At 37.6% G+C, this 26,439-nt stretch overlaps 1 protein-coding gene across 31 annotated transcripts in view; it reads left to right on the top strand.

Annotated features, from left to right (window-relative positions):
* Positions 1-26,439, top strand: part of BBX (BBX high mobility group box domain containing) — a 245,408-nt gene that overhangs the window by 54,487 nt on the left and 164,482 nt on the right. For 2 of the 31 annotated variants that reach the window (XM_074332382.1, XM_074332394.1), the window contains exon 1: positions 12,317-12,461. The exons of the other annotated variants lie outside the window; for them this stretch is intronic. The gene's annotated coding sequence lies outside the window, so the exon portion shown is untranslated. Of the gene's footprint in view, positions 1-12,316; positions 12,462-26,439 lie in introns of those variants that run through there. 31 annotated transcript variants of the gene reach the window in all.

The following is a 26,439-nucleotide window of genomic DNA, read 5'->3' as shown; positions in this document are numbered from 1 at the left end:
TCAAAATATGTAATTTTTAGTGATACTAAATTGGCACGATCCACTTGAAATAATAAAAGAAATATTTCCAAAACAGGAACCTGTGTTTTACGTATATATGATTCTCTGGGTAACTAAAAAGTGAACTTTTAATTATGTTATTAAAACACAGTAGGAAGTGTCAAGATAACAAGATGTCAGGTTATATTATATTTATTTCACAAAGAAGGTCAGGAATCCCTAAAGTAGGAGGTTCCAGAATCTTCAGATTTCAATCTGCAGTTGCTCTTATTTGTTAGGGTCACACTTTATAATTTTTGGACGTTTTTGTGAAAGAACACTACCAGATCAAGTTTTAGATATATTTTCTGATGTTCTTTCATATAACTTTAATGTTAAACAAATGTTTTCATTTTAAGAAAACCCAATGCAAAATCTGAACTTAATAACCAATAGAGGATAATTATTTGACCAAGATAATTCATCCACATGGTTCTTTTAAAGTAGCAGTAACCTGCTATTTGAAAAAGTCTATTTACATATTATTAACTATTTGTCAATCAGAGAGCTGTGGCTGATGGAGAAATTTTACATTTTTAGTTTTAAGAATCACTAGCACTTAAATATTAATTAGGGATGAACTTTGATTAAAGTATTCAGCTTGTTGTATATATATGTATATGCCATTACCACAAATATACATAAATTCATTTCTTGAGAGATACCCTTACTTCTGCTTTCTAAGATCAAGGTTTCTTAAAATTGAGTCAAGTAATGGACTTATTCTCAGGGGTTAGCTAGTTCTTAATGAGAATTAAAAAACAAAGTTTTTATTTCATTTAGATGATAAATAAAAAAAGAAATAGTGGGAGTGACCTGGTTAGTAACCTAATGACTGAGCATTACTATTGGATTTTTGTTCCAAAGTTGCATTTGTGTTGTTGGTACTGTTGACAATTAAATGTGTGCCTGAAAGCAAATGTGTAACTTATTAAGACCATGTTTCTTAGCCTGAAGTCCATAGAGTTGTTTGTGGATTTATTTTTGTGTTCAAGGCTAAGTAAGTTTGAGAAAGTGTCCTTGTTTATGGTCTGTGATTATGGTGTCCAGTGATAGAAGTAAGTGATTCCACACTGTGGAGGGCTTTGACATTTTATCTTGCTTTGTCTAAAAATACATTCCACCACTACCTCTGAATATTTTGAAAACTTCAACATTTTTAAAGAAAAATGAAAGTTTTGGTAAGCTTTTGAGAATTTAGTCACACATTAGAATGATTTTTGGATCTTGTTGTAATTATAGATAATATGGGCTAAAATTGCAATTCTGGCAATTCCTAAAGAATTAGTTAAGAATATGTTATAAAAATTTTCAATTTGCTATATCTATTGTTAGTTATTAAAATCTGGGACCCTGTCCTGAAGGAGAACCTGTCTGGGGGTAGATGCTTGCAGGAGCCAGACGGGGCATGAATATGGGAGATGAGCATTGGGTAAGAGGATAGGAAATAGTGAGGGTCATGCCTTAACTGGGGTGCTGCCCTATCTAAAATCACTCAGATTCATCTTCACCTTTGCTGGGCAGGCCAGACCAACATACATTTGCAGCCTGTAGGCTCTTGAGCCTTAGCCTAGTTGGAGAAGCAACCTAGTTGGAGGAAGCAAAACGTAGACATGAAATGCTTTAGTCATGGTTTGCGGCAGTTGTTCGTTCATTTGTTCATTCATTCATTCATTCATTCATTCTTTTTTGCATCCATCTATCATTCCGTCCATTCATCCACCCTCTTCATTTATAATGCATTAATTTACTGATCACTGAAGTACCTATTGTGTGCCAGGCTTTAGACATAAGATGGAATCCTTGCCTTCAATAATTCAGTTTTACAGCAAATTTTCAGAAAGTCAACCAGAAATAGTACAGAAATTACCTTGTTTTCATAATACATTTCACTGACAAATTATTTTTGCACTTTTTTACTGTATCTTCTGTTCTTCCTACGAGAATAGAACCTTGTCTGTTTTGTTCCCTTTTCTACCCCAGTACTTACAGCAGTGCCTGGTACACAGTAGGTGTTAAATAAGTAATTATTGAATGATTTGAATGACTGAATGAAGGCTGTGATTGTTCAGTAAGACTTTATGGAGGGGCGGGGACATGAGCCAGATATTAAAAGATGGTCAGGTTTGAGGAAGTAGAGAAAGAAGGAAGTGATTGACGGAGGGAGATGAATGAAAAACATGGTCACGAAGTAAGAGAAGGGGTGTAGGGAAGGAGATGGCAGGATAGAGAGAAGGAGGATCAATGAGGAGGCCAGCCTGGGGTGAGTAGCCATTTTGTGTTGGAAAGAAGGCAGGAACTGAGGCAGTTGAATGAGATGTAGGTGGCAGGAGAGGAGGAGTGTGGTGTAGCATTGCCCTCTGAGAAGCAGTTTGGTTACTAGCATGGAGCCACACATTATAGGTTAAAATTGGAGTTGGCCACCTATGACCTGCGTCACTGGGTTCAAGATGCTGAACTTCTTGGTGCCTGAATTTCCCAATTTCGGTAAAAAAAAATTTCATTCAGTCATTAAGATTATGTTCATTAATGTTTTTAATAACAGGAGGACATGCTTATGTTATTTTCCCTAAAACAAACATGTGAGTAAAAAACAACGGGGCAAAAATTGAACATCTAGCATGATCTAAAGATAGAGCACCTATTTGTGTGCCAGGCTTTGGGTTTTAAGGAAAAAGACTGGGAGTCAAAAATGTCAATCGTGATGTGATTATAGGTAACGTTTATTTTGATTTAAAAATCACATGTATAGTTTACTCATGGGCATTCATGAATGTGAGAAATTAAGTCTCTCAAATTAGTTAAGAAATAACATAAGTGGTGTTTACAAAGAACATCTGTGTTTTCAGAGTTAGGAATGATGTGTTACACACACTTATTTTCACTTCTGCCATGTACCCTGTCCCGTGAAACTTCCATTTGGTCTTTCTGACATAGTCAGAAGCTTTAACATCATTTTATGTTGTTCCTCCTATTTTTAATGCAAACTTGATTTTAGTAGGGAAAAAAAGGAGGAACCATTTTATTATTTGAGTTTATTAGTTATACTCAATGAGTAAATAGCTTTGAACATCTGCTATTTGACCATTACCTTGTGTTTTTATGAACATAGATAAAGAAGGATACTGGTTCCTTACTCTAAAAGCGTATAAAAGAACTGGGAAAACAGAGGCGTCAGATAGGAAAAAATAATTAGAAAACAGTTGAAGTCAAAACAGTATGAATCCTGATTCAGAACTATTCTCCAGGTTTCCTGCCTCCTAATCCAGTCGTCTTTCCCTTGCTTACAGAGTGCCTTCTTGATCAAGTTACTTGATAATTGTTTAAAAACAAAAATATAACAGAGAAATGACAACTGATTCATATACTCCAGCTGCTTCCATCTCATCAGCACCGGTTTAAGTGATTGAATGATTTTGGGAACTGTTCAAGAAGTTCCGTCAGAGGAAACAGGAAAGCCTAAGTGTTGACTTGGGTTTGAGCAGTGCCACATAGCAGTTCTTTCTCAGAGTTTCAGCAGTGGAATTTTGCTCTCCATTTTCTCTGGGAAGATATCAGAGAGGGAGGTTGAACCTGATTGTTGTTCAAGTACAGGAATATCTCAGAATCTCTAATGTCGGCCTTCTTAATCAAAGAAGACACAAAGATGTATTTAGAGAAAGGGCAAGATCTAGCAAAGCAAATTTTATTTTGAAAGTGTGATTTCAGAGTTGGCTAGAGATTTTGCATCATGCTCCATGAATTTTGATTAGTTCCTTGATGCCTTTGTTCTAGTGCTTTCCATCCTGGGGTCTAATATGGTCCCTTCATCCTTCTTACAGGTCTTAATCCTTCCATTTTTTTCCCCAGGAATATATGATTTCACACGTACAATATAGAGTTTTACCATTTCAAATATGAAGCATTTCCTTAAAATGAACCTTTGAACTGTTCCTTAAAATGAACACCTGAAAATATTTTCATAAGTAACCATTCTGTGGGACCAGTAAAGTTGTACCAGATTTAAGATGATTTCATAAATTTCATAAACATGCTTTAAATTATGGTTAAACAAAATTATTTGTGTATGCATATAGTTTTATTTCAGTTTTCTAAGTCTTTACCTCTTATTTTACCCAGTCCCTCTCTTTATTTCTTTCAATCACTTTAAAGTTTAAGCTTTATCCAGAGCACCTCCTACCTACACAGATGAATCCTTCTCTTTCAGTGAGTGACTACATTGGGTTGCTTGCCTCGCTGTCTCATCTGAGAGCTTATTTATTTATTATTTACTCCATCATCGAAAGCCACACCGTTGGGCTTGCTACCAGCACTGGGATTTGGGACAGATAGTAGGAATTAAGCTTTGCAGTGCAAGGTCAGGGTTCCACTCATCAATAACAGCACAGGTTGTGTGTGGTCCCCACAGAAGTCACAGCTTTGCCTCCCTCAGTATTGCCGGAAACTTAGTTATTGACCTTTCATGACCTTGCCTCCTTAACACAACCCGTAATACCTCTAGCTTCCAGGCAATATCCACTCTTGGGAATCGGCCAATTTCCTAAAGGTTAATGCCATTCCAGATAGATTTTTTCCCCATAGTCTTAAGTACAGAATCATAGATTAAGTATAGAATCACATCATTAGCTTTCAAGGTATATATCCTTTCTCCTTGGTGGTTACAAATCCTAAAAGAAGCCTTTATTTCTTTTTAAAACTATAACACCCATCTAAGAAAAAAAAAAGAACTTGGATAACTTTCCAATGCACCCCTAATGTTCTTCATTTTTCATAGGACAGTGAAGAAAGTTATAAAAATAATGAAAGAATGAAATGGATCAAAACCATGGTTAGAGAATTCAGGGGAACAGTGCAAGTCCAATAAAACACTTAAAGAGAGTTGGTTTAAGATGCAGAAATAATCCGTCAGCTGCTCAAAGGAAGTAGAAGGGAAAGGGGGCATTTTAGGAACATGATGTAGAATCCCTCCTCCCAATTTCATATTGCATTGATAAATGTATTTTTAAACTTTTCAGAAGACGATAAAAGCATCTGATTTCAAGGAAGAAAACCCAGTTCAAATCTTGTCTTTTCAGCTATTAAGTAGGTGAAATGCTTGACCTCTCTCAATTTTAGTGTCTTTGTAAAACTGTAAGTTTTCATGCGTAAAAATTTTAGTATATTATAGAACCATACTACATGCCTGTGTAACTAGAAGGGGCTTGCTAAAACTTTTACAAATTAGGACTTTCAAATATGAAACTTCTCCGAGATAGACAGATGTTAGAGTATAATAGAAATAAACCCTTTCTTTGGGAAATTTATCAGATTAAAAAGAACATGCAAATAAATGATACATGCAATCTGATTTGAGAGAATGAATATATTTCTACCAAATGACTTATTTATTTTGTAATTAACTATAAAATCACCAAATGCTACACATGTTAGTAATTGTACACAGTTAAAAGGGCGACCCAAATCACAAACTTAATCACATTCTATTTATTTTAAAGGGTCTTAATACCTAATCGAAATGTTTCCTTGAGGCAGAGTACTTGACCATAGGTAATTGAAATATTCTTAGTAAGGTTTCATTCAGTAAAAGCTTTGAATGTATGTGGTGAGGAGAATAATTTGCTAGTGAATTTATGCTTTTTAGCTTTTATAATCATTATGGTACAAAGTATGTTTCTTTGAATTTTTTGGCATTGTATATATAACTTGTAGATAGCTATGACCCTGACTTTATAGTAAAGAGATTAACCCCTTCATGGAAGTTCGTAATTCCCCAGTTGATATGACTTTGATATTTTGGAAAACTTTTAAGCCTGTCAGCCTGCACAATGTTATCTATTTACAGTTCCTGTTTTTTGTTTTTTTCTTAATGTTTTCTCTTAAAAAGTATATTAAGATCACCAGTTGTTCTCGTAAACAGGAATTTTTAAAATATCTTAAATTGAGTTTTAGTATAATAGCAGCCTTAGCATTGAAGAATGTGGAATCTTAACATCTCTTAGAGTCTAATAATACAAGGAAATCTTGGGGAAATTCGAAACATTTAAAAATAAAGTTTATTTATTTATTTTGCCATGTTTAACAGTGTACATGAAGCTCAGGTTTTATTAACAATTTTCAGGACCCCGGGTATGTTTAGATTTATCAAAATAGTAATCAGATTTGGCAAATTTCAGTAATATTGGATAATCACTGATGCTGAGTCTCCCTCCCCCATGACATACCTTAAGGGCCAACAATTTTTGTTAAATTGTGCCATATGGTGTGTATGGAAAAGTATTCTTTTTTTTTTTTTTAAGATTAAGGTAAAATGTTCACTTGATACTATCTGTTTCAGAGACGTCTGTACGGAAAAAAATAGAAGTATGATATTTTGGGGATTTTTAAATTGTCTCTGACTATATTTAATCATAATTTTACATTTCTAAAAAGCTAATTATCAGATCTTAGAGGCTCACTGGTGTTTTGCTAAATCTTTTAACACCCTTGCTGGTAGTTCAAGGATAGTCTGCATTTGGCCTGTGGCAGTTCTAATAGCAGCAGTCAGTTAATCAACCAATATAAAGTGTTTATCTGATACTGACCTTGTGCTGAGCACTTTGCTGGATATGTGGGATAAAAAAAGGCCCCTTGAACTAGTCAATAAATTTTAAGTGATCATGACCCTAAGTCATATTTTTTGTCTGAAAACTGAGTACTTGGCATATATGCAGCAAAGAGGGTGCTGAAACATCATCCTAAGGGTGTTTGCTTTTTATTTCCCCAACCAATTGCCAGAGAAGTAATCACTAATCCACTAAATCCTAATCACTTTTGGTGATTGAAGATTATCACTCTTTAAAAAGATAGGCTTCTAGAGAAAGCTCAGTGGCAAAGGGAACCTTGAAGGAGCCAGAAAACAGGCTCAAATACTTTCAACTAATCTTTTTAACATTTATTGAGTGCAGCTCAGTGTACTAGGTACTGGGGTTGTGAAGATGAACAAAACACGCATTCTCTCTGTTCTGCGGGATCTTACAGGGTAATGGAGAAACCGGATCTGTATTCACAAATGGGAGCCCTCAGAGCTCCAATAAGTGGCTTATGCAGCACATTTGGGTGTATATAGGATGCAGCCTAACTTGGCCTGAAGGAAATGGGCAAACTGGTTTGCACCAATCCCTTTAAGTGAAGAAAGTAGGCTTTAGATTTAGACAGAAGCCACAGAGGAAAACGGTGTGGGTTAAAAACCAAAAACACAGTTGCCCAAAGGAACTCGGAAATAACATGGCATAAGCATGTGATTTAAGATTTGCCAAAGGAATTGAATTGCAGTTCAGTAGTTGAGAGGGACATTTATTGGGTTCTGATACTTTGAATCAAATGTTTTTCATTGTGCCTGTATCAGGTAAACAACGAAAGTTGGTTAAAATGATCACATTTTCTTCCAGGGTCAGATAATTATTAAGTAGACAGGGAGTAGACCGCATTTTAGATCACAGGCCAGTTTTTGCCGTTTTTCTTTTTAGTATTCCTAAAGGCACCTGGTAAAATTTTATAAATATAAGATTGTTTTTCTTAGGCTGTTTCTGTTCTTTTTTTCCCCCCTATCTAATAGCTGATATTTTTTCATGTTCTCAGTTTCAGGTCCCCGTTTAGTTTCTCTCTTCTGCTGCACATTCTTCTCTTCCAGGGACCAGCTTCCTTCTTGACTTCTTCCCAGAAGTCCTTCCTCCTGTCAGTCTCAGTCAAATTCCCAGCTCTTTCTGTCTCATCACTGGGGTGCTTCCTAGTCCTTAGGGCCTCTGGGTTACCCGTAGAGAAGGTAGATGACGGAGATGGGGACAGTGATGGTGGGGATGCTGCAAATGAGGGTAGTGCTATCATTCCAATCATGCCCAGAGAGGCGGCCGTTCAGAGTGTGAGCCCTGGAATCCGGCTGCTTTGGCTCAGGGCCAGCTCTTTCCCTTCTTAGCTCTGTGACCCTAGGCAGATGGCCTCACCTCTCTTGGACAAAGTCTTTCCTCATCGATAAAACAGGAATGGTAAGAATGGTATTTTATGCCATAGGATTATTGGGAGAGTGAGATGAGTTAAGACGTGACATATAATAAGAGCTCAGAAGTGTCAGTTATTCTTTAGTAAACTCAAGTTTGTCACTGATGCAGTGCTAAGGACATTATCTCTTTTAATCCCCATGACAATTTTATAGATGCTGTTACTACCTTTCACAGATGAGGACATTGAGGCTTAGAAAGTTAAATAACGTGGTCTGGATTCAGACTCAGCCCTGTGTGATTCCAGCATGCCTGCTCCTTACACTTAAACATGACGCCTTGTGGCAGTCACAGAACAGAGCAGCAATGCTCCCACAGTTCACTGCGGTTTTTATGGATTATACCAGCTGTTGCAGTGGCCCGAGCGAGCACATGTGCTAGGGGACTTTGCTGGACCATCCACCTGTAGCACTGAGTTCTAGTTCGGGCTGTCATTGCCTACCTTTTGATCTTGAGCAAGTCACTTGAATATTTTTGAGGCTCAGATTCATAATCAGTAACCTGGAAATAATAGTAGAGTTGCTTAAAGGATCAAGTGAGACTGTAATACTAGTAACCACATAATAATTCATGGAAGAGAATAAAGTGCCTAGCTTGCCATATGGACATTTTAAATAGAACAGGTCAGGTCAGTTAACTTTTTAAAACCTTATCTCCCTTTTGAGGGTATTTGAATTTCATTTGTTGCTTTCAAAAGTGGAAGGTTTATTTTGTGCTTCTGGGAATTAATCTATGGCTCTTAGGGCACTAGGTGCAACTAGATTGGCCTGGCAGCTGAAGCTTTGGACTACCAAACACCATAATAAGTAAAAAAATTCAGTGAATAGATAATTAATAGAAGTCTGTAGCTGTGTGTTGGTTGGGAGGGGGATGGGTTTGATACTAAAGTGAATGACAGTCACATCTGAAAAATATCTTAGGCGTCTTCTTTCTATGCATCTTTCGTTACAGCAGATTGAAGTTTTGGATAAAACATATAGAGTTATATCTTTCTATACATAATTCATCCATCCAGCAGTATCTGTGATCTAGAACCCATTTAACCTCTGGAGATAAATGTCACAAACTTGATGTATTTTATAGAAGACAGCCATCCTTATTTAAGTCATTTTTATGAGACTTAAACAAATAGATCTAGTTAGGTGATTTCCGTACCTGTAGCAATTAGAACAGTGAGGGGAGCTTCTTGTAGGCACTCAGTGGTGAGAAGTGATAGGAGGAGCCTGACCGAAACGGGGAACCCCCTCCTCCCAGAACATAATGTTTTCTTGGTATGGCATCTTTAAGTATAACACGTTCACTTCTGTGCACTCATCTCAGTTTTGTGAGATAGTTTAAGAAGGTGAGATTCACTTCTTTTTATAGGAAAGAAAGTTGGAGCTCAGGGAGTTTTCAGTACCAGCTCAGGGGCTGGCAGCTTTTGATGGACAGGTCAGGAATTGAACCCCCGTCTCCTACTTGCTGGCAGAAATGCAGAGCCAAACAGGAGCAGCAGCATCGGTTTGGGGGGCATTCTATGAATGCTCAGCCCGATTGGTGTTAGTAATAATTGTCTGGGAAACACTAATATAATAAAAGGTTAACTCGTTGGTGTGGTGTAAGAAGGTGGGAGTTCCCCATTTTAAGAAGATTTTCATTTATAATAGTTTAAAATTAGGAGACAGAACCATTGTGGTACTTGAACACTAATACCAGAGGTAACTGGAAACCTAACGGCTCTAAGTGGCTCATTTCCTTAGGTTCTAGATTGCTGTTCTTATTTAAAACTCTAGTGACACTTGAAAGATGCTTTGGAATGGAAGAAGGGTGAACCAGTGTAGTGGTATTTAAACATTTGTGCTGTAATCAAAGAATTTTGGAAACTATGGATTCCTTCACTGACATTTAAAATTTTTGTCATAAGTTTAAATCATTTGTGTGGTATAATTGTCAATGATAGTAAATGTTGACATTTCTTAATAAATTTGTCATATCCTTCTGAAATATTTGAGTCAAATACCACAGGTGTATGATACCTACCACTATCCATTTACAAACTACTCTTTTAACAGTCAGAAATTCTAGTGTTTTTTCCTTGAAATCTTTATTATTACACTTTCTCCACTAAATTTTATCTTTATGTATTATTATGTTTAAAAATCTATTTTTGATTACCTCATCATACTTCTGATGATAAAATTTAATTTACTGTGATAAGACTAAGTGATTTTTTTAAAAAAGTTGTTACAGTGATTATTAATACACAGTTGATCATAATGTGTGAATTATAAATTTTGGTAAATAATATTAGAGAAAAATACAATTTTATTGGAAATTTATCTCTTAATGCATTATTGGTGCTTCTATTCTAACTGGTTCATATATCATGAATAACGGATGTTATCCGTTACAAAAAGTTCAGCATATTTTTAATTTTTTAAGCACATGTGTTGTGAAATTTTGTTTACATAAATGAAGGGGATGAGAGTATTAATATAGCAGTGTCACTCAATTCTTTGAACTCCTGGGTTACATTCAAAATCAGTGATCCATCATTTAAAATTATTTTTAATGATTTATCCGCTGACAACCAAATTAGGTTCTTTTTTGCTATTTCAAGCAAAGAATTGGCAAAGCCACCTGAGTTGCAAAAGAAGAGTGATTAGGGCCGTATGCTTTTACACCACCAATATTTCCCGTGTGTCCTGCCCAGAGGTTCTTAACTACCAGGGGCAGTGCCCCACAGTGAGTGGTGTTGGGCGAGCTGTGTGCCTTGCTTTTGTAAAGTGGGAGAAGGGGGATGGAAAAGGGGAGAGGACAAAGGTAAACCTGCTGGGCAGGGGCATTCTCAGGCAGATGAGTTCTAGGGAAGGATGTTTAGGAACAGTACCTGGAAATTGATTGGCCATCTGTGTACCTGCGTGCTCTTCAGACCCTGTGGAATGTCTTCTGTACTGCCAGGAGTCTGCCTACCCGAATTTAAAGACGGTGGATTAAAAAAAATTAACTTTTTTTTAATCCATGCTGCGTGTGTGTGTGTGTGTGTGTGTGTGTGTGTGTCTCCTTCCTTTAAACATAAGCACTGCTGACTAAGGTAAATAGTTGTCTAGGATAATGTCATAGGTCTTAATTGCTCTCAAGCATCTGTTTATAAATTGTCCTTTCCTGAGCATGAATCTTCATGATCTTAATTCTCTGTAAATTCTGCAGATCATGGTTAACACTGGAACTGCCTGAAGCTTTTCCCCTATCCGTCTTTGGTAGTCCTACTCACACATACTAGTACTTTGGTAAAACATATCTTAAATAGCTCAGGAAAAGGAATTTCACTTGCCATTTTCTGAGTAAACAACAATTAGCCATGGGCAGATTATGTGTTTTTGCTCCTAGTTTATTTCTTTTGGGTATCAATTCATAAAATTACAACATGAGATCTCAGACATAATTTACATTAACTCTACACAGAAAATGAAAGCAGAGAGATTCAGCCAGTTGTCCAAGGTCACAGAGTTGGTGCTAAAATAGTAGAACCTGGGTCTCCTAACTCCCATTATTACACCCTTTGCTACATCATACCTTCTGCTGCCTTTCCTTAAATTGCATTCCTCACCTCAGTCCTATTTTTAATATTATTTCTTCTGGGGACTCACTAGCTTTTGTCGACTCAGCATTATTTTTCAACTAGGGATTTGCTTTTTCATTGAAGACTTTTCTCAAAACAAAAATACTCCTTATCCCCTGGCAAATAGTTTTTGCCTCACAGTAGGACACAGCCAAGCAAGTCTGGGGCCCCGTGGCCCCAGGGCAGTGGCTCTGGGGGAGGGGGGATGTTAACAGGTCAGAGTAGAGGTGGATTGGCAGAGCGGGGGTTGGTGGGAGGTGGGAAGCTTACATCATTTCCCTGCAACTGGTCTCTGGCGAGGCTGTAAGGCCTCACTTTCCCCTGTGTAATAGTTTACCAGATTGACAAAGATTCGTAAAAGAAAGAAAAGGTAACGCAGGACGTATGCTCACCCCGTTCATAAATCTGTGCTCTAAGATGAAACTGTCAGTAAGTAAGTGGAAGCAGCCAGGACTGTCTGTGCTTCGCTCTCCCCCAGCTCAGTTCCTTTCTGCTCCGCCCCATCCCTGCTCTGCTGCTCAGATCAGCTTCCTGCTTCTCTTGAAAGCTGTTCTCCTATAAAGCTGGTCTGCTTTCACTGAAAGCATTATATTCATAGGTCTGAGTCAGGTTTTGTGGAAGTATTGTTGGTTTGGTTTCTTTGGGGGGATGGAGGAGGGGGGGAGAATTTAGAAAAAAAAGAAGGCGGCAGGCTGAAAAAGCAAAATCATCATGAATTTTGTTGTCACATCGTGCCGGTGTTATAACCAGCTCTGTAGACTGCCGCACTGAAAACATTTCTGTGAGAGGTATGTGCTTGAAAAATGGAAAGGTGACTGTTGGTTGTGGAGCAAACTGTCCGCCCAGCAGCTGCTCAGATGGCTGTAAGGTTGGAATTCTTTCTAGTGTTTTGATATGGCAAGGACAATCGTTACTTGAAACGTGGTACAGTTAACCAGCTATTGGTAAAATGTTAACTGTGTACTTAGTCCCCACATCAAGACTCCTGAAATGCTCGTTCAGGCTGAATACGTCTAATCAAATCCACGGTGTTATTCCATGCTCTTTTGGTGGTGGTTGTAAACAAGATGATGATTTTTAATACCTCATTATTTATGAACCACATGACAAAGATTAATGAGAGAGACTTCTAGTAGCCTAGAAGAAGTTTCAGATTCATTAGGAGCTTTTGCAATGACAGTGGCAGAAGTAAACAGAAATGGTTAATGATGAGTTACCGTAACCTAAAAGTGAAAGTTTTAAAGTTTAGAGGTTGTGTTAGAGCTAAGTGGAAAAATCTGGAGAGGCCACCAAAATTTAGACTCATAATCCCACCCACTAGAGTGGATGCCTGACCTATATCATGACCAGAAGGCTTTTGAACACATACGAATGTATCTTTTCAGTAGATTAGGGAATATGTATAAACATTTCTATTCAGTGGTCAGAAGAATAGGATTAAGAACAAGATTATAACCAACACCAAAAGAGATGTGGAGAACTGTGTATTGTTTACAAAATAATCAGGCTGTTCTGTTATAAACAGTATTAGAAAATATTTAAAGTAGGAAAATATAACAGATAATTTTATCATATATGTTGAACAAGCTAGTACAGCAGAGACCAGACTACAAAGTAGTTTCTGCTTGATTTTAAGAATTATTTTATCATTGAAGAAACTTAAGAATTCTTGAATGTTAGCATGTTTTAAATTTATTTTACAAAACTTTGGAATTAAATTGTTTAAATTTGTCAACATGTAGATGTGCCAGTACCGTTGCCCTTTTCCACAAAGATAGCAGGGCTTACGTTGTTGAAAGCTCTCACTTAGGAACAGAATAAGCTGGCAATGAAAAGTCAACCTAAATTCTTCCCTATAAGAGTTGGTTTCATGTAAACTTCATTTCTTCTCAGATATGTGCAGAGAGAGAGAGAGAGAGCTAACCTTCATGATCATAGAGGATAAAGTTGTTAATAAGTTAAAAATATAAAAGGTTCTAGAAAAGGAAAGATCTGGGAAGTTAACCTCACGCAGACTTTGGAGAAGGAACTGCCTATACACCACACAGACAGGTGGCCACCCTGAATGTATTTACCTTGGTCATTCTCAAGTGTAATCACACATTAGAAACCCCTGGAGAGCTTTTAATACTTGCCATAGCCCAGGACCTCCCCCAGAGATTCTAATTTAATTGGTTGGGGGTGGAGCCCCGGCATTGCTAGACTATTCTCAGGTGTTTGTAAGTGTAGCCAGAGTTGACAATAGTTGTACATCCCCATTGGTGAAACAGCTCCTTCTGTTCTGGGTACTGTTGGGATCAACACCAAATCTGCTTTAGTATGTGTCCTCGTACTTCTCAACTTTGTCACTTGCAGCTCATCAGATATTTAATATTTCTCCCCCAAAATTTAGCTTTTCCAGGCTCAATAGTCCTCGTTCCTTCAGTCTTCAGGACTTGTTTTCTAGGTCTTTTCCCAATCTGGTCCCTCCTTGTCGTAGAATTGCCCTTGTTTGTCGGTATCACTCTCTTTCTTTTTTTTTTTTTTTTTTTAATATAAATTTTCTTGAGATAACTGGAGATTCATGTGTAATTGTAAGAAATGGTTCGGAGAGATCCTTGTATACTTTTCCTGGTTTCACGTAATGTCAGAAGCTTGTAAAACGATAATATAATATCCCAGCCAGGATATTGACATTGATACCATCCACTGATCTTATTCCGATTTCTCCAGTTTCACGTGGACTCATTTGTGTGTGTGTTTGCACGTGTGTACGTATGGGTACTACAGTCTTTACAATTTTATCACTCTTCAACAGGGTGCCCTTGGGACTGAGCCCATCATTCTAGATGTGTGGTGCCCAGCACAGGATGCAAAGAATGCAATAAAGCTGCAACTCCCTTGTTCTGGACACCACACTTCTGTTATTGGTGGCAAAGATTGCGTTAGCTTTCGTGGCAGTCACGTCACACTGTTGACTCGTGGTGAGTTTGAAGTCGGCTCGAGCTCTGAGTTCTTCTTCACATGGATTGTGCTTAAGTCGGGCCTCTCCTGCTTCATGTTGGTAGATTTTTTTCTTCAACTGTGGTTCCAGGTTTACATTTATACTTGTGAAATCTAAAAGGAAAAATCCAATGAATTAGTTATTCCACACAAGGAGAGGGATGTAACCAAACTGAATGCATATAAGCAGTTTATTGTGATTTAGACCATTCATTTGAATCCACAGTTCAGTTTAATCTTGTTAATTCAGTCTGTTTTGCTGTGTTCTTTCTGATTCATTACTCAACGCTTGTTGTTTGAAGAACCCATTTGACTATGCAGCCTCTGTTAATATTTGTATTCAATATGTATGGAAGGAAAAATAATTTTTCTTCAACCTTTCTAAATTATTCTGGCTGGTCTAATACTGAAATTGACATGCGACAGATTAACAGGAGAAAACAACCAAGTTTATGATTTATGTACATATGGGGGCTCCAGGAGGATGTCGCACCTAGGGACAAATTGGGCAGTTGAGGCTTCTATGCCATTTTGGATTAAAGAAAGGGAGGTCTCGTTCTAGGCTGTTAAAGAATGGGACGTAGAGGGGAGTCTAACAGACTGCTCGCACCTTCGCTGTCTGATATACTTAGTTTGTATTATGCTAAGTTACTAGACAGCTCCCTTCCTTTAAGCAGGTTTTTCTATCTAAATTTCTTTAGGCAGATAAGGAGGAGATAAAGACTCTTTTTGTCTTTTGTTTCTTAAAAATAATCAGCTTAAAGTAATCAGTATTCCAAAAAGGTCTATTTTGGTGTGGCACCCCCTGCTCCCCCACAAATACCTGATCTAATTAATGCCTTTCCAAAATCCAAATACGTTTTATCCATGGCATTCTTCTGAACTATTTGTGTAATCTTTATTTTAAAGGGAAATGTGTTGACTTAGTCATAGCATTCCTGTTGAATGACAGAAATAGAAGAAAATACTTTGTAGATAAACAGGTGACTTGTCTAAGATCATGCAGTTCAGTGCTGTGAAGGCTGCAACCCACACCCAGCTCTGCTGGCACCCCCTCCTGTGCTGTGTGGATCCAACCGCATGAGCTGATGCCATTGGTCACTTAGGATAAGATTTCAAAGAAAACTGAAAGGAAATAAAGCCTCCGTGGATGCATCGCTGTCTCTTTTGGGATATTTAATCCCTTAACATATAGCCCAATAAACTTTTGATTTGTTACTCATTTAGTGTTCTGCCCAGAGCAATAACAGGGGAATAAAATGACTCGCCATCATTCCTAAATTAACTGCAGAGAATAATATTCTTAGGAGTTTGCCCCTTGGAAAGTTATTCCTCCCACTCTCCCCTCCACACAACAGTTGATGGTAGAGTAATATCGCTTTGCTGGTAGTGCATCACAGCATAGGCAACTTCTGTATATTAACGGTGATGCATACATGGCCGGTCTTCTCATTTTGCAGATGAAGAACCTGAGGTACAGGCAGGAAAGGCTTGCTGTGTCCGTAGTGCTTAGCAGCGCATGTAGTATGTAAGCATACTTAGCACATAGTAGAGATACTTAGTAAACACCTGGATATTGCACGGCTGTCTTCAGTATTGTTTTCACCTCCACATAGGAATTGGACTGTACTTTTCTTTCCCCCCAGCTTTGCCTTTGGGCACTCATTTCCTTAAGAGTGTTGAAATGGAACAGATTTTTCAAGAATACTTACTACTTTAGAAAATCTCCGGTGATACAGTAAAAACTCAGATAACCAGGTTTATAGGAAGATAAGCTCCTTTCCTCCCCTTTCAAAAATTGATTTTAAACAATTGAATTAAAAAAAGAGGAAGAAAGAAAAGCACCTGAAGAAATGAATAGTGTAGGGCCCATCTGTATACATCTAGCCCGATGTCCACATCTTCCTTGTGGTCCAGTGAAAAGTGATGCTCACAGCACGGCTGACCTTAACGTATGATACGGTGCACGTCACCAGTGATTTAATTCTGTTCACCATACTGTACTTACGAAAGCCAGAAAGTGTATCTTAATACATTTTGGAAAGGTTGTCAATAGCAGCAGTTGAAACAAAAAGGCTTAGAAGCAAATTTGGTCAATCTGACTAGGCTCTACTCCAGCCTTGTTGTTCATATGGGCTTGATTGTATGTCCTCCTTCACAGTTTGGAAGCACCTGCTTTTATTAACCTGAGGCGAGCAGAATATCAGCAGTAAAACCCTGGGAAGCTGCACTTCCAGAGCATCCTTTGCTGCTTTCGCCCCAATAGTCCCAAGGGTCTGTTTTCTATTTTGTAAGCATATTTAAATTCCTTCAATTAATAGTGATTGTATTTTTACATGGCTATTCCTCTTATCTCATATCCTGAAATCCATTCTTGTAACCTCTTCATTATTTTTATGCTTCCTAACGATGCTTTAGCCAGATTTTTAAAACAGGAAATGAAGAGTAAATGTTCACAGAACCGTGAGCCATGTATACATGAGCCGTACAGAAGGAGACAGGTGAAAACTGTAATATGACAAATAGATGAAAGTGTGATTACTAGGGGAATTAGTTGATTCTTGAGTAGCACTCAGTACCAAGTATCCATATTTAATTTGAAATCAATAATGGGATACTAGGGGGGAAAAAAAAACATGAGTTGGGAAATACAGATTCATTACAAGTACCTAAAACCCTAACCTCTTTAAATTACTATTCAGAATGTGTATAGGCATACTTTCTACAGCTTTAAACAAATTACTTTTACACGGCACATCCCAACAATCATTTTCCTATGTGTTTTTCTCTCTATTATTGTTTTTATTATTAAGAAACTGGGTGGGCCTCATCAGACTTTTAGAAAGAATGCTGGATAGCTAGACTTTTGGGTCAGTTTTTAGTGTTTTATTTATAAAGCATGTGTTTTTTACATAGTGAACTTAACCTCTCTAAAAGTTTGTGTGTGTGTGTGTGTGTGTGTGTGTGTGTGTATATATATATATATATATATATATATATATATATGAAGTTGACCTTAAAGCTTACAAAATGGCAAACAAAGATTTATAAGAAAATAGGGTCTGGTTGCCAAGGTGTAATAATCGGTCTTAGTCTATTCAGGCTGCTGTAACAAAATACCAGACTGGGTGGCTTATAAACAACAGATATTTATTTCTCATAGTTCTGGAGTCTGAAAGTCCAAGGTCAGGGTGCCAGCATGGCCAGGTGAGGGCCTCTTCTGGGTCTCAGACTTCTTGTATCCTCGCATGACCAGGGGAATCCTGGGAGCTCAGTTTTATAAAAGCACTAATCCAAGGCTCCCCTGCCGCCCCCCCCCCCCCCATGACCTAAGCACCTCCCAAAGGCTCGACATAATACCATCACATTGGACATTAATATTTTAACACATGAATTTGGGGGCGAGAAGAAACATTCAAACCATAATATTCTTCCCCTGACCCTACCCCATTCTCTTGAATTCATGTCCTTTTAGCATGCAAAATACATTCATTCCATCCCAATTGCCCCAAAAGGCTCACCTCATTCCAGCATCAACTCAAAAGTCTAAAGTCCAAAATCTCATCTAAGTGTCACATACATCAGACATAGGTGAGGCTGAAGGTGTGATTCATCCTGAGACAAATTCCTCTCCAGCTGTGAACCTGTGAAATCAAATAAGTTACATGCTTCCAAAATATATAATGGTGGGCAGTCATGGAGTCAAACACTCCCATTCTAAAAGGGAGAAATAGGAAAGAAAGGGGTGACGTAGATCTCAAGCAGGTCCATACCCAATAGGGCAAATGTCATCAAATCTTAAGGCTAGAGAATCATCTTGAACTCGATGCTCTGCTCACCAGGCCTACTGGAGCAGGGGTCCCACCCTGAGGACACCCAAGGCGTCCTTGCCTCCGTGGCTTAGCTGGGTGCAGTCCACACAGCAGCTTTCCCAAGATGGAATGGAATGCCTGTGACTGTTGGTTTGGGGTTATAGGACGGCTGCAGCCTTTCTGCCACAGCTCTGTGGGGCATTGCCCTAGTGGGGGTCTCTGGGGTTTCTCGCCCTCACCATGTCCTCAGCTGTCCTGCCCGTGTAACTCTAGGCAGCTCCATCCTTTGAAATCTAGGTGGAGGTAGCTACTGCCCCACTGGCTCCCATGGTTTGGGGTGGGAGGTCTTTTGGCCTGTTGAAACCCAGGTGATGCCCTAGCCCCTTTTGAAACCAGGGATGAAGCCCTGATGATCTCCGAATTGCCTTTGGGATCCTTCTTCCCTTGACCTGAAGAGTATTGCACATTCACAGCAGAATAGCTGTATAATTCAGTCCTATACATTCTAACAAGTCTGACAACCATCCTTCATTCATTCACTTTTCCTTCCCCTTCAGTTCAGATTGACTGTTGTCCTGCTGGTGTGTTCTGCTGATTAAATCCCAGGTTCACTCCTGTACTAACCTCTTTATCAAAAGGTCTCTTGGCCGTGCCCGTAGTGTTCTCTTCCAAGAGACTCACAGTATGGGTAAGTGGAGAGTTTTTCAACTTTTTAATTTCTGCTTTTCTTTTGATTAAAAATTACATCCTGAAGTCATTTCTTTCTTCCATTTTACTTTAAGGATTCAAGGCATTCAAGGAAAGCCAAAGCACACCTTTCAGCCAAATATCCAAATTCATGACTCACATGGTCTGTGTTCCACAAAATACTGGGGCATGAACGTTCAGCCATATTCTTTGCTCCTTTATACCAAGGATGGCCTTTCCTGCAGTTCCCAATAACATGTTCCTCGTTTCCATCTGATACCTCATCAGGATGGCCTTTGCTGTTCATATTTCTGTGAATATCCTGTTCCGAACCACCTAGGCATTCTCTAGGAAGATTAGGTATTCTCTACTTCTCTTCTGAGCCCTCACCAGAATTGCTTTTAATGGTCTGATCACAGTAATGTAGACTTTTTCTGCCATGCATTCCAAAACTCTTCCAGCCTCTACCCGTTACCCACTTCCAAAACCGCTTCACGTTTTCACTTATTTGTTTATACTAGCACCACCTTTCTTTCAGCACCAATTTTCTGTCTTAGTCAATTCAGGCTGCTATGTCAAAATATAGACCGGGTGGCTTATAAACAACAAATACTTATTTCTCACACTCTGGAGGCTGGAAATCCAAGATCACAGTCGTAGTTTGATTATGAATGACACAACTGCTTCCTAGGAGGATTGTTGTTATTGTTCTCCGTATTTAGAAAGCGCCAGAGAAAATAGATATCAATATATTAGCAAGTAGGCCTAAGTTAACCTAAACAAAACACCAAGCCAAATATGTTTGACTTATGTATTGAAATATATTGATTTAGACCTTAGATATTATCTTTGTCCGAATCTTTGAATTATATGATTATTTTTATTATAACACTTTAATTAGATTTATTTGAAGTTGTATAGGTATTCTTATTTAACAAGGGACCCTAGTCTGAGGTCTTGGGAAAATCCACCTTGGAGAAAGTGATGTGTAAGATAAGGTCTGACTAGTAGATTTTAAGAAGAATGGGCTAGGAGGAAGTACAAAGGGCCTGTGGTGAGAAAGAGCAGGGTGATAGGAGAAATTAGAAGAATCTGTTTTGACTGGAATTTAGAAACGAGCAAAATGAGTTGAAAACGCAGGTGGAAACCAGAATATGTGGGATTTTGTGTGCTTTGATGAGATGATGGCAAATGTAGTGGGGTAACAGAAACATTTTAAAGTAGGGAGTGGGGTGTTTGGATTTGCATTTTTGAACTGTCAGCCTCTTTGCTACAGGAGGGATGGTTTGGAGGGAGGTGTAAAGGGGGATGCAGAAATCATTCAGGAGAGTTGTTACAGTGGTAATTTAGACCAGGTGGTGACAGTGGGGATTTAGGAACTCGAATTTACAGTGTTTTATGATTGATTAGATGTATGAGAGTAAGACAGGGGCAACCACACACTAGCTTTAGCATCCAGTGCATTGGATAGTATAGTGACAACCGCTGAAACAGGAACAGCCCCAAGAGAAGCAGAGCTGGGGGCTGGAGGGACAAGATGATATGTTTAAATGTATTAAGACACATGTCGAGCTTGAAGTGCCTGTAAGACACCTAGATTGAGTATTCATTTATCAATAAAATATGTCGGGAGAGGAATTGGCTTGAAATACAAACTTAAGCAATCATTGGCACGTGGTCATTGCAGCTTCCATAATGAATGATACCAGGTAAGGTGTGAGAGTAAAAGCTGCCTTGGTAACCCTAGCCCAAGGCCCTGCAAAGGGCACACTTTCCACCCAAGGAATGAGAACATGAAGGAGAAGCACACATACTCACCTGCTTTTTGTTTGTGTGTTTCTTTCTTTTTCTTCTTTTTTAAAATCAGTATTGCTTTATAAATTTCTTTTACCAAGAGTTTTATTTTGAAATAATTATGGATTCACATGTAGTTTTCAGAAATAATACAGAGAGATGTTATGTACCCTTTATCCATGTTCTGCCAGGGGTAACTTCTTGCAAAAGTATATAGTACGTTGTTCACAGCATGAGTGCTGACATAGGTACAGTAAGTATGCAGAACGTTTCTGTCACCGCAAGGATCCCTCATGTTCTTTCTGTGCAGCCACAGTCACCCCCTTTATAACTCCTTGCAACCACTAATCTGTTCTCCATTTTTATAATTTTGTCTTTTCGAGAGTGTTCTAGAAATAAAGTCGTGTAGTACATAGTACCATTCACCTGTTGAAAGACATCTGAGCGGGTTCCAGTTTGGGGCTATTATGAATTAGTTTTCATTTCTGCTGGATCAAGGCCCAGGAGTGCAATTAATTACAAGGTCGTATGATGGTTGCATGTTCAGTTTTTACCGGTGCATTTTAAGAGTTCTTTATATATTCTAGATACTAGTCCTTTGTCAGATATGTATTTGACATGTATTTTTTCAGCCTGTAGCTTATCTTTTCATTCATCTTCTTTATAGGTTTTTTGGCAGAACAAAAGTTTTAAGAATTCTTAACCTTGCCCCAGATACTGAAGATTTTCTTGTACTTTTTTCTAAAAGTTTTATAGTTTTGTGTTTTACATTTAAGGCCATGATTCATTGTGACTTAATTTTTATATAAGATGTGAGTCTTATATAAAGACTCAAGGTCCTTATTTTGCCTATGGGTGTCCTATTGCTCCAGCACCATTAGTTTGTAAAGGCTATTCCTCCACTGAATAGCTTTGGTGCCTTGGTAAAAAATAAGATAGGCATCTTTATATGGTCTATTTCTGGGTTCTCTATTCCGTTTCATTGATCTATGTGTGTACTCCTCCATCAATATCATACATTCTTGATTACTATAGCTATATAGTAAGCCTTGAAATTAGGTAGATTGACTCCTCACTCTTTGTTCTTCTTTTCCAGAATTGCTTTAGCTATTCTAGTTCCTTTCCTTTCCATATAAAATCTAGAATAATCTTGTCTGTGTCTTAAGTATCTACGAAATTCTTGCTGGGATTTTTTTTTTTTTTTAAGGAATTGTGTTAAATCTGTGGAAGAATTGACATATTTATGTTTATTAGTCTTTCTAGTTCTTGCATACAGTATGTCTTTTCATTTATTTAGATTTAAAAAAAAATTTTAATCAGCATTTTGTAGTTTTCAGCATACATGTGTTGGACATGTTTTATTAGATTTACAATTAACATTTTTTGACTATTGTAAATGATACTATATTTTTAAGTTTGGTGTCTACATGTTCATTTCTAGTATATAAAAATATTTTAATTTGATATCCACATATTCATTGTTCATGTATAAAAATACAATTGATTGTTGAGTGTTTTGACCTTATACACTCACTTATTCATTTTAGAAGTTTTGTGTTGTGTGTGTGTGTGTTGTTTTTTTTTTCTGCATAAGCAGTCATGTCGTCAGCAAATAGTTTCATTTCTTCCTTTCAGGTCTATATGCCTTGTATTTCCTTTCCATGATTTACTGTGCTGGCTAGAACTTTGAGCACTATATAGTAAGAGTAAGGAGAGTGGACATCCTTGCCTCATTTCTGATCTTAGGAAAAAGGTACTCAGTACTTTACTGTTATGATGTTAGCGATAGGTTATTTTTAGATGCTCTTTAATCAAGTTGAAGAAATTCCCCTTGACATCTCTCACTGAAAGTTTTTATCATGAGTGGCATTGAATTTTGTTAAACACTTTTTCTGAATCAATGCTATGTTCATATGATTTTTCTTTTACCTACCTGTTAATATGGTGGATTATATTTATTGATATTTTTTTTTTTTTTTTTTTTTTTTTAATTTTGAACCATCATTACCTACCTGAAATAAATTCCTGGTTCTGTTGTATAATTCTTTTTATACATTGCTGAATTCTATTTGCTAATGTTTTGTTAGGGATTTTTGCATCTGTGCTAATGAGGAATATTGCTGTGCAGCTTTCCTTTTTGGTACTTCTTTGACTGGTTTTGACATCAGGATAATACCAACATAATTTTTCTGTTCTCAATTTTATTGATTTCTGTTCTCTGTTATTTTCTTAATTTCTGCCTATTTGGGTTTATATCGCTCTTTTTTTCCAGGTTCTTGAGGTGGGAGTTTAAATTATTGATTTGTAAGATTTCCTCCTTTAAAAGAAAGCATTTAGTGCTGCACATTCCTGTCTAAGCACTGGTTTTGCAGCATCCCACAAATTTGGACTTGCTATATTTTCATTTTCATTCAGTTCAATGTATTTTTTAAAAATTTTCCATGATCCATGGACTGTTTATAACTATATTGTTTGGTTTCTGAGTTAAGGAGTTTCCTGTTATCTTTCTGTTAATGATTTTTAATTTGTTTTCACTGTGAGAACACTATAAAATTTAAATTCTTCTACATTTGTTTATGAACTTGTTTTATAGCCTAGTATATAGTCTTTCTTGGATGTATTCCCTGGACACTTGGAAAAGAATGTGTATTTGATTATATTATTTGATGTTGTTGAGTTCTTATATATCCTTTCTGATTTTCTCTCTAATCGATCATTTTCTGAGAGGGTTGTTGATGGCTCCCACTGTCACTGGAGATTTATCTATGTTTCATTTCAGTTCTGTAAGTTTTTACTTTACATATTTTGTAGATCTGTTATTGGTACATACACGTTTAAAATTGTACCATGTTTCCCCCAAAATAAGACCTAGCCAGACCATCAGCTCTAATGCATCTTTTGGACCAAAAATTAATGTAAGACCTGATATTACATTATATGATATTATTATTATTATATAGACCCAGTGTTATATTATATTATGTTATGTTATGTTATGTTACGTTATGTTACGTTACGTTACGTTACATTATATTACATTATACCTGGTCTTATATTAAAATAAGACCCGGTCTTATATTAATGTTTGCTCCAAAAGACGCATTAGAACTGATGGTCCGTCTAGGTCTTATTTTCAGGGAGACGCGGTATATATTCTTGGTTATATGGCTGGCCCTTTAATCATGATGTAATTAAATTTCCTCTCTGGTAATTTTCTTTGCTCTTAAGTCTACTTTTTCTGATTAATGTAGCACTCTTTCTTTGTTTTGTTAATGTTTGCATATGCCATTTATGGTCTTTTAGTTTCAATCAACCTGTGTCATTATATATGAAATGAGTTTCTTGTAGACAGCACAGTTAGATCATGTTTTTTTTTTAATCCATTGCCACTCTCTCTTTAATTATTGCGTTTACTTCCTGATTTACGTGCCTTTACTGCCTCCATTTATAGTATAATTGTCTTAAATACTTTACCTACATACGTTTAATACTGCATAACTGTTATAATTTGTTTCAACCATCAAATATAATTTAGAAAACTCAAGAGGAGAAGGAAAGCCTATTGTATTTACTCATATTTTTGTTTATCATGTCTTATTTTCTTCCTGCTATTTCAAGGTTCCTTCTTTTATTTATTTTCCTTTTTATTTATTGAACTTGTTTACTCATTTTTTAAGGTTAGGTCTGTGGGTGAAAATTCTCTGAGTTTACCTTCATCTGGAATGTCTTTATTTCCTCTTCTTTCCCAAAGCGTATTTTCACTGGGTATAGGATTGTAGGTTAACAATTTTTTACTTTCAGCTTGAAAAATGGGCCATTGTCTTCTGATATTCATGATTTCTGATTAGAAACCTGTTGTCATTTGAGTTATTTTTCCTCTGTGTAGTAAGGTCTCTTTTCTCTCGTTGCATTCAAGATTGGGATGAAGTTAGGGGTAGGAAGATTTATTTTCAGAAGTTTGACTGTGATGGGTCTTGATATGTATGTCTCTCACCAAATTTGGAAAGTTTTCAGCCATTGTTTGAGTACTTTTTCAGCCTTGCCCTCTTTTCTCCTTCCTTTTCCTGGATTTCAGTGACATGGATTTTAGATCTTTTGTTTTTGTTCCATAGACCCCTGAGGCTCTGTTTAGTTTTTTCAGTATGTTTTCTTTCTTTTATTCAGATTGGGTAATTTCTTTTGTTTCCCAGTTTACTGATTCTTTCTGCTGTCCCTTCCATTCTGCTGTTGATCCCATTCATTAAGTTGTTTTTTTTTAATTTTTATTTTGGTTATTGTGTTTTTCCATTCCAAAATGTTCTTCCATTTGTTTTGTTTTTTATATCTGTTTCTTTGCTGAGACATTTTGTTTTAATTTATTTCAGTCATATTTGCAGATTTCATTTAAGCATTTTTATGGTGGCTACTTTAAATCCTTGTCAGATAATTCTAACATCTCTCTCATTGTTAGTTTGTCATCTATTGATTGTCTTTTTTTGATTCAACTTGGGATATTTCTAGTTTTTGTATGAGAAGTGACTTTTGATTGAAACCTGGGTATGTGGGTCATTATGTTGTGAAACTTTAAATCTTAATTAAACCTCTGTTTTAGCGGACTTTCTCCGACACTGCTGGGAGTAGGGAGAGGGGACGGCACCATCTTACTGATGCGAGATGAGAAGTGTAGGTTCTCCAGTTGGCCTCCATTGATCCCCACGGGGAAAGGGGCTCTTGTTACTTCTAGGCAGAGGTCGGAGTCTTCCCTCCAGCCCCAATAGGCCTGTGTGGACACCACCCTCGCTGGAAGGGATAGGAGTATCTCATTCTTGCTTTAAATATGGCCTACACTGACACCAAGGGTCTGGGTAGGAGGGTGGCCTCATTTCTGCTGAGCAGTGGTCAAAAATCTGATATTCCACTAGGCCTCCTCTGGCACCACTCCAGTGGGGAGAGGGACAGAAGCATTATTACTCTTAGGCGGGGGGTGGAAATTCTGTGTCTGCCCATGATTTCCACTGACTCTCTATATGGGGGGAGGCACTTGTTACCACCTGACAGGATGAGACGCCAGCTCCCTACCTACTTGTCCTTCTCTGACACCACCCCGTTGTGTGGGAATTGTGGCTCATCTTTACAGACTGGTAAGAATGGTAGTCTAGGTGCTACACCTGGCCTTCGCTGGCATTGGTAGGTATGGGGCCACAGTTTTGGGTCATGTTTGGCTCGTGTAGAGCAACTGTCTAAAAGTTTTCTGTGTCAGTAGGCTACCCCTTTCCTGGTCCTCAGCTAGAGAGAGCTGGCTTTTGTTGGAACTTTGGTGTTTGTGCCCTGTTGGCATATCTGGATTGCGGGCATCTTCAGTTCCAAGTCTAGGATAGTCTGGGGCAAAAAGGAAATCTAGGGAACTCACTACTGTTGTTCTTTCTTGGGTCCTGAAGTCCCTAGTCTATTTTATTCTAGCATTCAGAGTCTTATGATTGTTTTATATGTAATGTCCAGTGTTTTCAGTTGT

This window comes from Rhinolophus sinicus, linkage group LG01, assembly GCF_036562045.2.
Source record: "Rhinolophus sinicus isolate RSC01 linkage group LG01, ASM3656204v1, whole genome shotgun sequence".
NCBI lineage: Eukaryota > Metazoa > Chordata > Mammalia > Chiroptera > Rhinolophidae > Rhinolophus > Rhinolophus sinicus.
The sequence above is the reverse complement of the archived record's forward strand: the minus strand, read 5'-3'. Positions and strand labels throughout refer to the sequence as shown.